Source organism: Diadema antillarum, unplaced genomic scaffold (genome assembly GCF_040938485.1).
Source record: "Diadema antillarum isolate AM-2024a unplaced genomic scaffold, OU_Dant_1.0 scf00000094, whole genome shotgun sequence".
Taxonomy (NCBI): domain Eukaryota; kingdom Metazoa; phylum Echinodermata; class Echinoidea; order Diadematoida; family Diadematidae; genus Diadema; species Diadema antillarum.
Window position 1 is genome coordinate 3,442,532 of NW_027270983.1, and position 14,555 is coordinate 3,457,086.

Genomic DNA, 14,555 nt, shown 5'->3' on the forward strand with positions numbered 1-14,555 from the left:
TAGTAATATCAGGAAATTTGTGAGCTTGGTGTCACAACTTAGTAATATTTCCCCATGCTTACGTGGACTAAGGGCATATATACCAGCCTATGATGACTTGGCTGTATTGAAATGATCAGCATACATTGTATATCTTATTTGACAAATTGGTCAGCAAACCTGTACTATCACAGATTGTAAAGCCATTACTAAACAAATCATACTTTCATGGCTTTGAAGGGCGTGGCAATTGTCAAAGAGCTGATAATTAATCTACCTCACATGAATACTTCTCAAGAGCTTGGTGTCACAACTTAGTAATATCTCCACATGCTTACGTGGACTAAGGGCATATATACCTGCCTATGAGGACTTGGGTATATTGAAATGATCAGCATATATCTTATTCGACAAATTGGTCTGCAAACCTGGACTATCAGATTGTAAAGCCATTACTAAACAAATCATATTTTCATATGGCTTTGAAGGGCCTGGCAATTGTCAAAGAGCTGATAATTAATCTACCTCACATGAATACTTCTCAAGTCAATATCACGTACACTGTAAGGACATTTTTGGTGTCATTTTGACATTAGAGCTGAATTTTATTCCTTATTTCCATTAATTTGCAGGTTATGACTAGAGGATGGTTTCTCTTTCCTCAGAACAAATGGACAAAAGACTCATGACATTTACCTGCCTTCACCTAGTTGGGAGGGCTAGCAGTATATACACCTGCCTATGAGGACTTGAGCATCCAAATACACCCCTTTCCACATTCCTCCCACTAGTTTTGTAGAGCCTACATTATTACATTGAGAAGATTCTTTTAGCACATGGACAGAGAACAATTAGGTTGCTGATCCACCTGTACAAAAGCTGTCAAGCACTGCATGCATCCCCTTTCAACTGTTAACTATTATGGCGAATTAAACGATGCAAACTTTAATCGTGTGCAAGGTATCAATAAAGTGTGTCCTGATGGGATCACAAACCCGTTTGTTCCACACAAGAGAAACACCTAAGGGGTCACAAATGCACACACACACACACACACACACACACACAAGTTACTGAACAGACCTGTGATAGCTGTCACGTACCATGTTTGAACGCCCTACAAATGAAAGAAACAATAATAGGCCTATATCAAAACTATGAAATACATAAACTTGGTGTCACAACTTAGTAATATTTACACCTGGTTACGAGGACTAAAGCCATATACACCTGCCTATGGTGACTTGTCTATATGAACCTGATCAGCATGGTGTAATGTGATGAAACAAGTTGGCAAGCTAAAACTGTAATATTACATATGGTACATTATATTTCAAGTCCTATCACACAAACCATCTTTTCCATCCAGACTTGACCATCCAAAAACCTTATTGACACAAGTGACTAGAAAATGATATTCTTTTCCCATTCCTCCTGTTAGTATTTGGGAGAGTCTACAAAGCTACAAAATCTTGATTCTTTTACAGCGTTGACAGGGAAGTCACAAGTTGGTGAACCAGCTAATGTAAAGCAGTCAAGGATTACATGTATTCCATTTCACAGGTAAAAGTGACATTGAACAATGGAAACTTTTGATCAGATGTGAGGTATCAACAGAGTGTGTGTTTATGGTTTCACAAGTTCTTGTTCACACAAGAGAGGCACTTTAATGAGGTCAGGAAAGGTGCAAATCTACTGAGCAGAGCCTTGAAAGCTGTCACGTACCTTGTCATAATGCCCTAGAAAAGAAACAATGATTATAGTAATATCAGGATATTTGTGAGCTTGGTGTCACAACTTAGTAATATTTCCACATGCTTACGTGGACTTAGGGCATATATACCTGCCTATGAGGACTTGGGTATATTGAAATGATCAGCATATATCTTATTTGACAAATTGGTCTGCAAACCTGTACTATCACAGATTGTAAAGTCGTTACTAAACAAATCATATTTTCATGGCTTTGAAGGGCGTGGCAATTGTCAAAGAGCTGATAACTAATCTACCTCACATGAATACTTCTCAAGTCAATATCACGTAAGGACATTTTTGGTGTCATTTTGACATTAGAGCTGAATTTTATTCCTTATTTCCACAAATTTGCAGGTTATGACTAGAGGATGGTTTCCCTTTCCTCAAAACAAATGGACAAAAGATTCATGACATTTACCTGCCTTCACCTAGTTGGGAGGGTTAGCAGTATATACACCTGCCTATGAGGACTTGAGCATCCAAATACACCCCTTTCCACATTCCTCCCACTAGTTTTGTAGAGCCTACATTACTACAGTGAGAAGATTCTTTTAGCACATGGACAGAGAACAATAAGGTTGCTGATCCACCTGTACAAAAGCTGTCAAGCACTACATGCATCCCCTTTCTACTGTTAACTATTATGGCGAATCAAACGATGCAAACTTTAATCGGGTGCAAGGTATCAATAAAGTGTGTCCTGATGGGATCACAAACCCGTTTGTTCCACACAAGAGAAACACCTAAGAGGTCACAAATGCACACACACACACACACACACACACACACAAATTACTGAACAGACCTGTGATAGCTGTCACGTACCATGTTTGAACGCAATACAAATGAAAGAAACAATAATATATCAAAACTGTGAAATACATAAACTTGGTGTCACAACTTAGTAATATTTACACCTGGTTACGAGGACTAAAGCCATATACACCTGCCTATGATGACTTGGCTATATGAACCTGATCAGCATGGTGTAATGTGATGAAACAAGTTGGCAAGCTAAAACTGTCCTATTACATATGGTACACTATATTTCAAGTCCTATCACACAAACCATCTTTTCCATCCAGACTTGACCATCCAAAAACCTTATTGACACACCTGACTAGAAAATGATATTCTTTACCCATTCCTTCTGTTAGTATTTGGGAGACTCTACAAAGCTACAAAATCTTGATTCTTTTGCAGGGTTGACAGGGAATTCACAAGTTGGTGAACCAGCCGATGTAAAGAAGTCAAGGATTACATGTATTCCATTTTCGCAGGTAAAAGTGACATTAAACAATGCAAACTTTTGATCAGATGAGAGGTATCAATAGAATGTGTGCTGATGGTTTCACAAGCTCTTGTTCACACAAGAGAGGCACCGTAATAAGGTCAGCAAAGGTGCAAATCTCCTGAGCAGAGCCTTGAAAGCTGCCACGTACCTTGTCATAATGCCCTAGAAAAGAAACAATGATTATAGTAATATCAGGAAATTTGTGAGCTTGGTGTCACAACTTAGTAATATTTCCCCATGCTTACGTGGACTAAGGGCATATATACCAGCCTATGATGACTTGGCTGTATTGAAATGATCAGCATACATTGTATATCTTATTTGACAAATTGGTCAGCAAACCTGTACTATCACAGATTGTAAAGCCATTACTAAACAAATCATACTTTCATGGCTTTGAAGGGCGTGGCAATTGTCAAAGAGCTGATAATTAATCTACCTCACATGAATACTTCTCAAGAGCTTGGTGTCACAACTTAGTAATATCTCCACATGCTTACGTGGACTAAGGGCATATATACCTGCCTATGAGGACTTGGGTATATTGAAATGATCAGCATATATCTTATTCGACAAATTGGTCTGCAAACCTGGACTATCAGATTGTAAAGCCATTACTAAACAAATCATATTTTCATATGGCTTTGAAGGGCCTGGCAATTGTCAAAGAGCTGATAATTAATCTACCTCACATGAATACTTCTCAAGTCAATATCACGTACACTGTAAGGACATTTTTGGTGTCATTTTGACATTAGAGCTGAATTTTATTCCTTATTTCCATTAATTTGCAGGTTATGACTAGAGGATGGTTTCTCTTTCCTCAGAACAAATGGACAAAAGACTCATGACATTTACCTGCCTTCACCTAGTTGGGAGGGCTAGCAGTAGGACACCTGCCTATGAGGACTTGAGCATCCAAATACACCCCTTTCCACATTCCTCCCACTAGTTTTGTAGAGCCTACATTACTACAGTGAGAAGATTCTTTTAGCACATGGACAGAGAACAATTAGGTTGCTGATCCACCTGTACAAAAGCTGTCAAGCACTACATGCATCCCCTTTCAACTGTTAACTATTATGGCGAATCAAACGATGCAAACTTTAATCGTGTGCAAGGTATCAATAAAGTGTGTCCTGATGGGATCACAAACCCGTTTGTTCCACACAAGAGAAACACCTAAGGGGTCACAAATGCACACACACACACACACACACACACACAAGTTACTGAACAGACCTGTGATAGCTGTCACGTACCATGTTTGAACGCCCTACAAATGAAAGAAACAATAATAGGCCTATATCAAAACTATGAAATACATAAACTTGGTGTCACAACTTAGTAATATTTACACCTGGTTACGAGGACTAAAGCCATATACACCTGCCTATGGTGACTTGTCTATATGAACCTGATCAGCATGGTGTAATGTGATGAAACAAGTTGGCAAGCTAAAACTGTAATATTACATATGGTACATTATATTTCAAGTCCTATCACACAAACCATCTTTTCCATCCAGACTTGACCATCCAAAAACCTTATTGACACAAGTGACTAGAAAATGATATTCTTTTCCCATTCCTCCTGTTAGTATTTGGGAGAGTCTACAAAGCTACAAAATCTTGATTCTTTTACAGCGTTGACAGGGAAGTCACAAGTTGGTGAACCAGCTAATGTAAAGCAGTCAAGGATTACATGTATTCCATTTCACAGGTAAAAGTGACATTGAACAATGGAAACTTTTGATCAGATGTGAGGTATCAACAGAGTGTGTGTTTATGGTTTCACAAGTTCTTGTTCACACAAGAGAGGCACTTTAATGAGGTCAGGAAAGGTGCAAATCTACTGAGCAGAGCCTTGAAAGCTGTCACGTACCTTGTCATAATGCCCTAGAAAAGAAACAATGATTATAGTAATATCAGGATATTTGTGAGCTTGGTGTCACAACTTAGTAATATTTCCACATGCTTACGTGGACTAAGGGCATATATACCTGCCTATGAGGACTTGGGTATATTGAAATGATCAGCATATATCTTATTTGACAAATTGGTCTGCAAACCTGTACTATCACAGATTGTAAAGTCGTTACTAAACAAATCATATTTTCATGGCTTTGAAGGGCGTGGCAATTGTCAAAGAGCTGATAACTAATCTACCTCACATGAATACTTCTCAAGTCAATATCACGTAAGGACATTTTTGGTGTCATTTTGACATTAGAGCTGAATTTTATTCCTTATTTCCACAAATTTGCAGGTTATGACTAGAGGATGGTTTCCCTTTCCTCAAAACAAATGGACAAAAGATTCATGACATTTACCTGCCTTCACCTAGTTGGGAGGGTTAGCAGTATATACACCTGCCTATGAGGACTTGAGCATCCAAATACAACCCCTTTCCACATTCCTCCCACTAGTTTTGTAGAGCCTACATTACTACAGTGAGAAGATTCTTTTAGCACATTGACAGAGAACAATAAGGTTGCTGATCCACCTGTACAAAAGCTGTCAAGCACTGCATGCATCCCCTTTCTACTGTTAACTATTATGGCGAATCAAACGATGCAAACTTTAATCGGGTGCAAGGTATCAATAAAGTGTGTCCTGATGGGATCACAAACCCGTTTGTTCCACACAAGAGAAACACCTAAGAGGTCACAAATGCACACACACACACACACACACACACAAGTTACTGAACAGACCTGTGATAGCTGTCACGTACCATGTTTGAACGCAATACAAATGAAAGAAACAATAATATATCAAAACTGTGAAATACATGAACTTGGTGTCACAACTTAGTAATATTTACACCTGGTTACGAGGACTAAAGCCATATACACCTGCCTATGATGACTTGGCTATATGAACCTGATCAGCATGGTGTAATGTGATGAAACAAGTTGGCAAGCTAAAACTGTCCTATTACATATGGTACACTATATTTCAAGTCCTATCACACAAACCATCTTTTCCATCCAGACTTGACCATCCAAAAACCTTATTGACACACCTGACTAGAAAATGATATTCTTTACCCATTCCTTCTGTTAGTATTTGGGAGACTCTACAAAGCTACAAAATCTTGATTCTTTTGCAGGGTTGACAGGGAATTCACAAGTTGGTGAACCAGCCGATGTAAAGAAGTCAAGGATTACATGTATTCCATTTTCGCAGGTAAAAGTGACATTAAACAATGCAAACTTTTGATCAGATGAGAGGTATCAATAGAATGTGTGCTGATGGTTTCACAAGCTCTTGTTCACACAAGAGAGGCACCGTAATAAGGTCAGCAAAGGTGCAAATCTCCTGAGCAGAGCCTTGAAAGCTGCCACGTACCTTGTCATAATGCCCTAGAAAAGAAACAATGATTATAGTAATATCAGGAAATTTGTGAGCTTGGTGTCACAACTTAGTAATATTTCTCCATGCTTACGTGGACTAAGGGCATATATACCAGCCTATGATGACTTGGCTGTATTGAAATGATCAGCATACATTGTATATCTTATTTGACAAATTGGTCAGCAAACCTGTACTATCACAGATTGTAAAGCCATTACTAAACAAATCATACTTTCATGGCTTTGAAGGGCGTGGCAATTGTCAAAGAGCTGATAATTAATCTACCTCACATGAATACTTCTCAAGAGCTTGGTGTCACAACTTAGTAATATCTCCACATGCTTACGTGGACTAAGGGCATATATACCTGCCTATGAGGACTTGGGTATATTGAAATGATCAGCATATATCTTATTCGACAAATTGGTCTGCAAACCTGGACTATCAGATTGTAAAGCCATTACTAAACAAATCATATTTTCATATGGCTTTGAAGGGCCTGGCAATTGTCAAAGAGCTGATAATTAATCTACCTCACATGAATACTTCTCAAGTCAATATCACGTACACTGTAAGGACATTTTTGGTGTCATTTTGACATTAGAGCTGAATTTTATTCCTTATTTCCATTAATTTGCAGGTTATGACTAGAGGATGGTTTCTCTTTCCTCAGAACAAATGGACAAAAGACTCATGACATTTACCTGCCTTCACCTAGTTGGGAGGGCTAGCAGTAGGACACCTGCCTATGAGGACTTGAGCATCCAAATACACCCCTTTCCACATTCCTCCCACTAGTTTTGTAGAGCCTACATTACTACAGTGAGAAGATTCTTTTAGCACATGGACAGAGAACAATTAGGTTGCTGATCCACCTGTACAAAAGCTGTCAAGCACTACATGCATCCCCTTTCAACTGTTAACTATTATGGCGAATCAAACGATGCAAACTTTAATCGTGTGCAAGGTATCAATAAAGTGTGTCCTGATGGGATCACAAACCCGTTTGTTCCACACAAGAGAAACACCTAAGGGGTCACAAATGCACACACACACACACACACACACACACAAGTTACTGAACAGACCTGTGATAGCTGTCACGTACCATGTTTGAACGCCCTACAAATGAAAGAAACAATAATAGGCCTATATCAAAACTATGAAATACATAAACTTGGTGTCACAACTTAGTAATATTTACACCTGGTTACGAGGACTAAAGCCATATACACCTGCCTATGGTGACTTGTCTATATGAACCTGATCAGCATGGTGTAATGTGATGAAACAAGTTGGCAAGCTAAAACTGTAATATTACATATGGTACATTATATTTCAAGTCCTATCACACAAACCATCTTTTCCATCCAGACTTGACCATCCAAAAACCTTATTGACACAAGTGACTAGAAAATGATATTCTTTTCCCATTCCTCCTGTTAGTATTTGGGAGAGTCTACAAAGCTACAAAATCTTGATTCTTTTACAGCGTTGACAGGGAAGTCACAAGTTGGTGAACCAGCTAATGTAAAGCAGTCAAGGATTACATGTATTCCATTTCACAGGTAAAAGTGACATTGAACAATGGAAACTTTTGATCAGATGTGAGGTATCAACAGAGTGTGTGTTTATGGTTTCACAAGTTCTTGTTCACACAAGAGAGGCACTTTAATGAGGTCAGGAAAGGTGCAAATCTACTGAGCAGAGCCTTGAAAGCTGTCACGTACCTTGTCATAATGCCCTAGAAAAGAAACAATGATTATAGTAATATCAGGATATTTGTGAGCTTGGTGTCACAACTTAGTAATATTTCCACATGCTTACGTGGACTAAGGGCATATATACCTGCCTATGAGGACTTGGGTATATTGAAATGATCAGCATATATCTTATTTGACAAATTGGTCTGCAAACCTGTACTATCACAGATTGTAAAGTCGTTACTAAACAAATCATATTTTCATGGCTTTGAAGGGCGTGGCAATTGTCAAAGAGCTGATAACTAATCTACCTCACATGAATACTTCTCAAGTCAATATCACGTAAGGACATTTTTGGTGTCATTTTGACATTAGAGCTGAATTTTATTCCTTATTTCCACAAATTTGCAGGTTATGACTAGAGGATGGTTTCCCTTTCCTCAAAACAAATGGACAAAAGATTCATGACATTTACCTGCCTTCACCTAGTTGGGAGGGTTAGCAGTATATACACCTGCCTATGAGGACTTGAGCATCCAAATACACCCCTTTCCACATTCCTCCCACTAGTTTTGTAGAGCCTACATTACTACAGTGAGAAGATTCTTTTAGCACATGGACAGAGAACAATAAGGTTGCTGATCCACCTGTACAAAAGCTGTCAAGCACTACATGCATCCCCTTTCTACTGTTAACTATTATGGCGAATCAAACGATGCAAACTTTAATCGGGTGCAAGGTATCAATAAAGTGTGTCCTGATGGGATCACAAACCCGTTTGTTCCACACAAGAGAAACACCTAAGAGGTCACAAATGCACACACACACACACACACACACACACACACACAAGTTACTGAACAACCCTGTGATAGCTGTCACGTACCATGTTTGAACGCAATACAAATGAAAGAAACAATAATATATCAAAACTGTGAAATACATAAACTTGGTGTCACAACTTAGTAATATTTACACCTGGTTACGAGGACTAAAGCCATATACACCTGCCTATGATGACTTGGCTATATGAACCTGATCAGCATGGTGTAATGTGATGAAACAAGTTGGCAAGCTAAAACTGTCCTATTACATATGGTACACTATATTTCAAGTCCTATCACACAAACCATCTTTTCCATCCAGACTTGACCATCCAAAAACCTTATTGACACACCTGACTAGAAAATGATATTCTTTACCCATTCCTTCTGTTAGTATTTGGGAGACTCTACAAAGCTACAAAATCTTGATTCTTTTGCAGGGTTGACAGGGAATTCACAAGTTGGTGAACCAGCCGATGTAAAGAAGTCAAGGATTACATGTATTCCATTTTCGCAGGTAAAAGTGACATTAAACAATGCAAACTTTTGATCAGATGAGAGGTATCAATAGAATGTGTGCTGATGGTTTCACAAGCTCTTGTTCACACAAGAGAGGCACCGTAATAAGGTCAGCAAAGGTGCAAATCTCCTGAGCAGAGCCTTGAAAGCTGCCACGTACCTTGTCATAATGCCCTAGAAAAGAAACAATGATTATAGTAATATCAGGAAATTTGTGAGCTTGGTGTCACAACTTAGTAATATTTCCCCATGCTTACGTAGACTAAGGGCATATATACCAGCCTATGATGACTTGGCTGTATTGAAATGATCAGCATACATTGTATATCTTATTTGACAAATTGGTCAGCAAACCTGTACTATCACAGATTGTAAAGCCATTACTAAACAAATCATACTTTCATGGCTTTGAAGGGCGTGGCAATTGTCAAAGAGCTGATAATTAATCTACCTCACATGAATACTTCTCAAGAGCTTGGTGTCACAACTTAGTAATATCTCCACATGCTTACGTGGACTAAGGGCATATATACCTGCCTATGAGGACTTGGGTGTATTGAAATGATCAGCATATATCTTATTCGACAAATTGGTCTGCAAACCTGGACTATCAGATTGTAAAGCCATTACTAAACAAATCATATTTTCATATGGCTTTGAAGGGCCTGGCAATTGTCAAAGAGCTGATAATTAATCTACCTCACATGAATACTTCTCAAGTCAATATCACGTACACTGTAAGGACATTTTTGGTGTCATTTTGACATTAGAGCTGAATTTTATTCCTTATTTCCATTAATTTGCAGGTTATGACTAGAGGATGGTTTCTCTTTCCTCAGAACAAATGGACAAAAGACTCATGACATTTACCTGCCTTCACCTAGTTGGGAGGGCTAGCAGTATATACACCTGCCTATGAGGACTTGAGCATCCAAATACACCCCTTTCCACATTCCTCCCACTAGTTTTGTAGAGCCTACATTATTACAATGAGAAGATTCTTTTAGCACATGGACAGAGAACAATTAGGTTGCTGATCCACCTGTACAAAAGCTGTCAAGCACTACATGCATCCCCTTTCAACTGTTAACTATTATGGCGAATTAAACGATGCAAACTTTAATCGTGTGCAAGGTATCAATAAAGTGTGTCCTGATGGGATCACAAACCCGTTTGTTCCACACAAGAGAAACACCTAAGGGGTCACAAATGCACACACACACACACACACACACACACACAAGTTACTGAACAGAGATGTGATAGCTGTCACGTACCATGTTTGAACGCCCTACAAATGAAAGAAACAATAATATATCAAAACTGTGAAATACATAAACTTGGTGTCACAACTTAGTAATATTTACACCTGGTTACGAGGACTAAAGCCATATACACCTGCCTATGGTGACTTGTCTATATGAACCTGGTCAGCATGGTGTAATGTGATGAAACAAGTTGGCAAGCTAAAACTGTAATATTACATATGGGACATTATATTTCAAGTCCTATCACACAAACCATCTTTTCCATCCAGACTTGACCATCCAAAAACCTTATTGACACAAGTGACTAGAAAATGATATTCTTTTCCCATTCCTCCTGTTAGTATTTGGGAGAGTCTACAAAGCTACAAAATCTTGATTCTTTTACAGCGTTGACAGGGAAGTCACAAGTTGGTGAACCAGCTAATGTAAAGCAGTCAAGGATTACATGTATTCCATTTCACAGGTAAAAGTGACATTGAACAATGGAAACTTTTGATCAGATGTGAGGTATCAACAGAGTGTGTGTTTATGGTTTCACAAGTTCTTGTTCACACAAGAGAGGCACTTTAATGAGGTCAGGAAAGGTGCAAATCTACTGAGCAGAGCCTTGAAAGCTGTCACGTACCTTGTCATAATGCCCTAGAAAAGAAACAATGATTATAGTAATATCAGGATATTTGTGAGCTTGGTGTCACAACTTAGTAATATTTCCACATGCTTACGTGGACTTAGGGCATATATACCTGCCTATGAGGACTTGGGTATATTGAAATGATCAGCATATATCTTATTTGACAAATTGGTCTGCAAACCTGTACTATCACAGATTGTAAAGTCGTTACTAAACAAATCATATTTTCATGGCTTTGAAGGGCGTGGCAATTGTCAAAGAGCTGATAACTAATCTACCTCACATGAATACTTCTCAAGTCAATATCACGTAAGGACATTTTTGGTGTCATTTTGACATTAGAGCTGAATTTTATTCCTTATTTCCACAAATTTGCAGGTTATGACTAGAGGATGGTTTCCCTTACCTCAAAACAAATGGACAAAAGATTCATGACATTTACCTGCCTTCACCTAGTTGGGAGGGTTAGCAGTATATACACCTGCCTATGAGGACTTGAGCATCCAAATACACCCCTTTCCACATTCCTCCCACTAGTTTTGTAGAGCCTACATTACTACAGTGAGAAGATTCTTTTAGCACATGGACAGAGAACAATAAGGTTGCTGATCCACCTGTACAAAAGCTGTCAAGCACTACATGCATCCCCTTTCTACTGTTAACTATTATGGCGAATCAAACGATACAAACTTTAATCGTGTGCAAGGTATCAATAAAGTGTGTCCTGATGGGATCACAAACCCGTTTGTTCCACACAAGAGAAACACCTAAGAGGTCACAAATGCACACACACACACACACACACACACACACAAATTACTGAACAGACCTGTGATAGCTGTCACGTACCATGTTTGAACGCAATACAAATGAAAGAAACAATAATATATCAAAACTGTGAAATACATAAACTTGGTGTCACAACTTAGTAATATTTACACCTGGTTACGAGGACTAAAGCCATATACACCTGCCTATGATGACTTGGCTATATGAACCTGATCAGCATGGTGTAATGTGATGAAACAAGTTGGCAAGCTAAAACTGTCCTATTACATATGGTACACTATATTTCAAGTCCTATCACACAAACCATCTTTTCCATCCAGACTTGACCATCCAAAAACCTTATTGACACACCTGACTAGAAAATGATATTCTTTACCCATTCCTTCTGTTAGTATTTGGGAGACTCTACAAAGCTACAAAATCTTGATTCTTTTGCAGGGTTGACAGGGAATTCACAAGTTGGTGAACCAGCCGATGTAAAGAAGTCAAGGATTACATGTATTCCATTTTCGCAGGTAAAAGTGACATTAAACAATGCAAACTTTTGATCAGATGAGAGGTATCAATAGAATGTGTGCTGATGGTTTCACAAGCTCTTGTTCACACAAGAGAGGCACCGTAATAAGGTCAGCAAAGGTGCAAATCTCCTGAGCAGAGCCTTGAAAGCTGCCACGTACCTTGTCATAATGCCCTAGGAAAGAAACAATGATTATAGTAATATCAGGAAATTTGTGAGCTTGGTGTCACAACTTAGTAATATTTCCCCATGCTTACGTGGACTAAGGGCATATATACCAGCCTATGATGACTTGGCTGTATTGAAATGATCAGCATACATTGTATATCTTATTTGACAAATTGGTCAGCAAACCTGTACTATCACAGATTGTAAAGCCATTACTAAACAAATCATACTTTCATGGCTTTGAAGGGCGTGGCAATTGTCAAAGAGCTGATAATTAATCTACCTCACATGAATACTTCTCAAGAGCTTGGTGTCACAACTTAGTAATATCTCCACATGCTTACGTGGACTAAGGGCATATATACCTGCCTATGAGGACTTGGGTGTATTGAAATGATCAGCATATATCTTATTCGACAAATTGGTCTGCAAACCTGGACTATCAGATTGTAAAGCCATTACTAAACAAATCATATTTTCATATGGCTTTGAAGGGCCTGGCAATTGTCAAAGAGCTGATAATTAATCTACCTCACATGAATACTTCTCAAGTCAATATCACGTACACTGTAAGGACATTTTTGGTGTCATTTTGACATTAGAGCTGAATTTTATTCCTTATTTCCATTAATTTGCAGGTTATGACTAGAGGATGGTTTCTCTTTCCTCAGAACAAATGGACAAAAGACTCATGACATTTACCTGCCTTCACCTAGTTGGGAGGGCTAGCAGTATATACACCTGCCTATGAGGACTTGAGCATCCAAATACACCCCTTTCCACATTCCTCCCACTAGTTTTGTAGAGCCTACATTATTACAATGAGAAGATTCTTTTAGCACATGGACAGAGAACAATTAGGTTGCTGATCCACCTGTACAAAAGCTGTCAAGCACTACATGCATCCCCTTTCAACTGTTAACTATTATGGCGAATTAAACGATGCAAACTTTAATCGTGTGCAAGGTATCAATAAAGTGTGTCCTGATGGGATCACAAACCCGTTTGTTCCACACAAGAGAAACACCTAAGGGGTCACAAATGCACACACACACACACACACACACAAGTTACTGAACAGACCTGTGATAGCTGTCACGTACCATGTTTGAACGCCCTACAAATGAAAGAAACAATAATATATCAAAACTGTGAAATACATAAACTTGGTGTCACAACTTAGTAATATTTACACCTGGTTACGAGGACTAAAGCCATATACACCTGCCTATGGTGACTTGTCTATATGAACCTGGTCAGCATGGTGTAATGTGATGAAACAAGTTGGCAAGCTAAAACTGTAATATTACATATGGGACATTATATTTCAAGTCCTATCACACAAACCATCTTTTCCATCCAGACTTGACCATCCAAAAACCTTATTGACACAAGTGACTAGAAAATGATATTCTTTTCCCATTCCTCCTGTTAGTATTTGGGAGAGTCTACAAAGCTACAAAATCTTGATTCTTTTACAGCGTTGACAGGGAAGTCACAAGTTGGTGAACCAGCTAATGTAAAGCAGTCAAGGATTACATGTATTCCATTTCACAGGTAAAAGTGACATTGAACAATGGAAACTTTTGATCAGATGTGAGGTATCAACAGAGTGTGTGTTTATGGTTTCACAAGTTCTTGTTCACACAAGAGAGGCACTTTAATGAGGTCAGGAAAGGTGCAAATCTACTGAGCAGAGCCTTGAAAGCTGTCACGTACCTTGTCATAATGCCCTAGAAAAGAAACAAT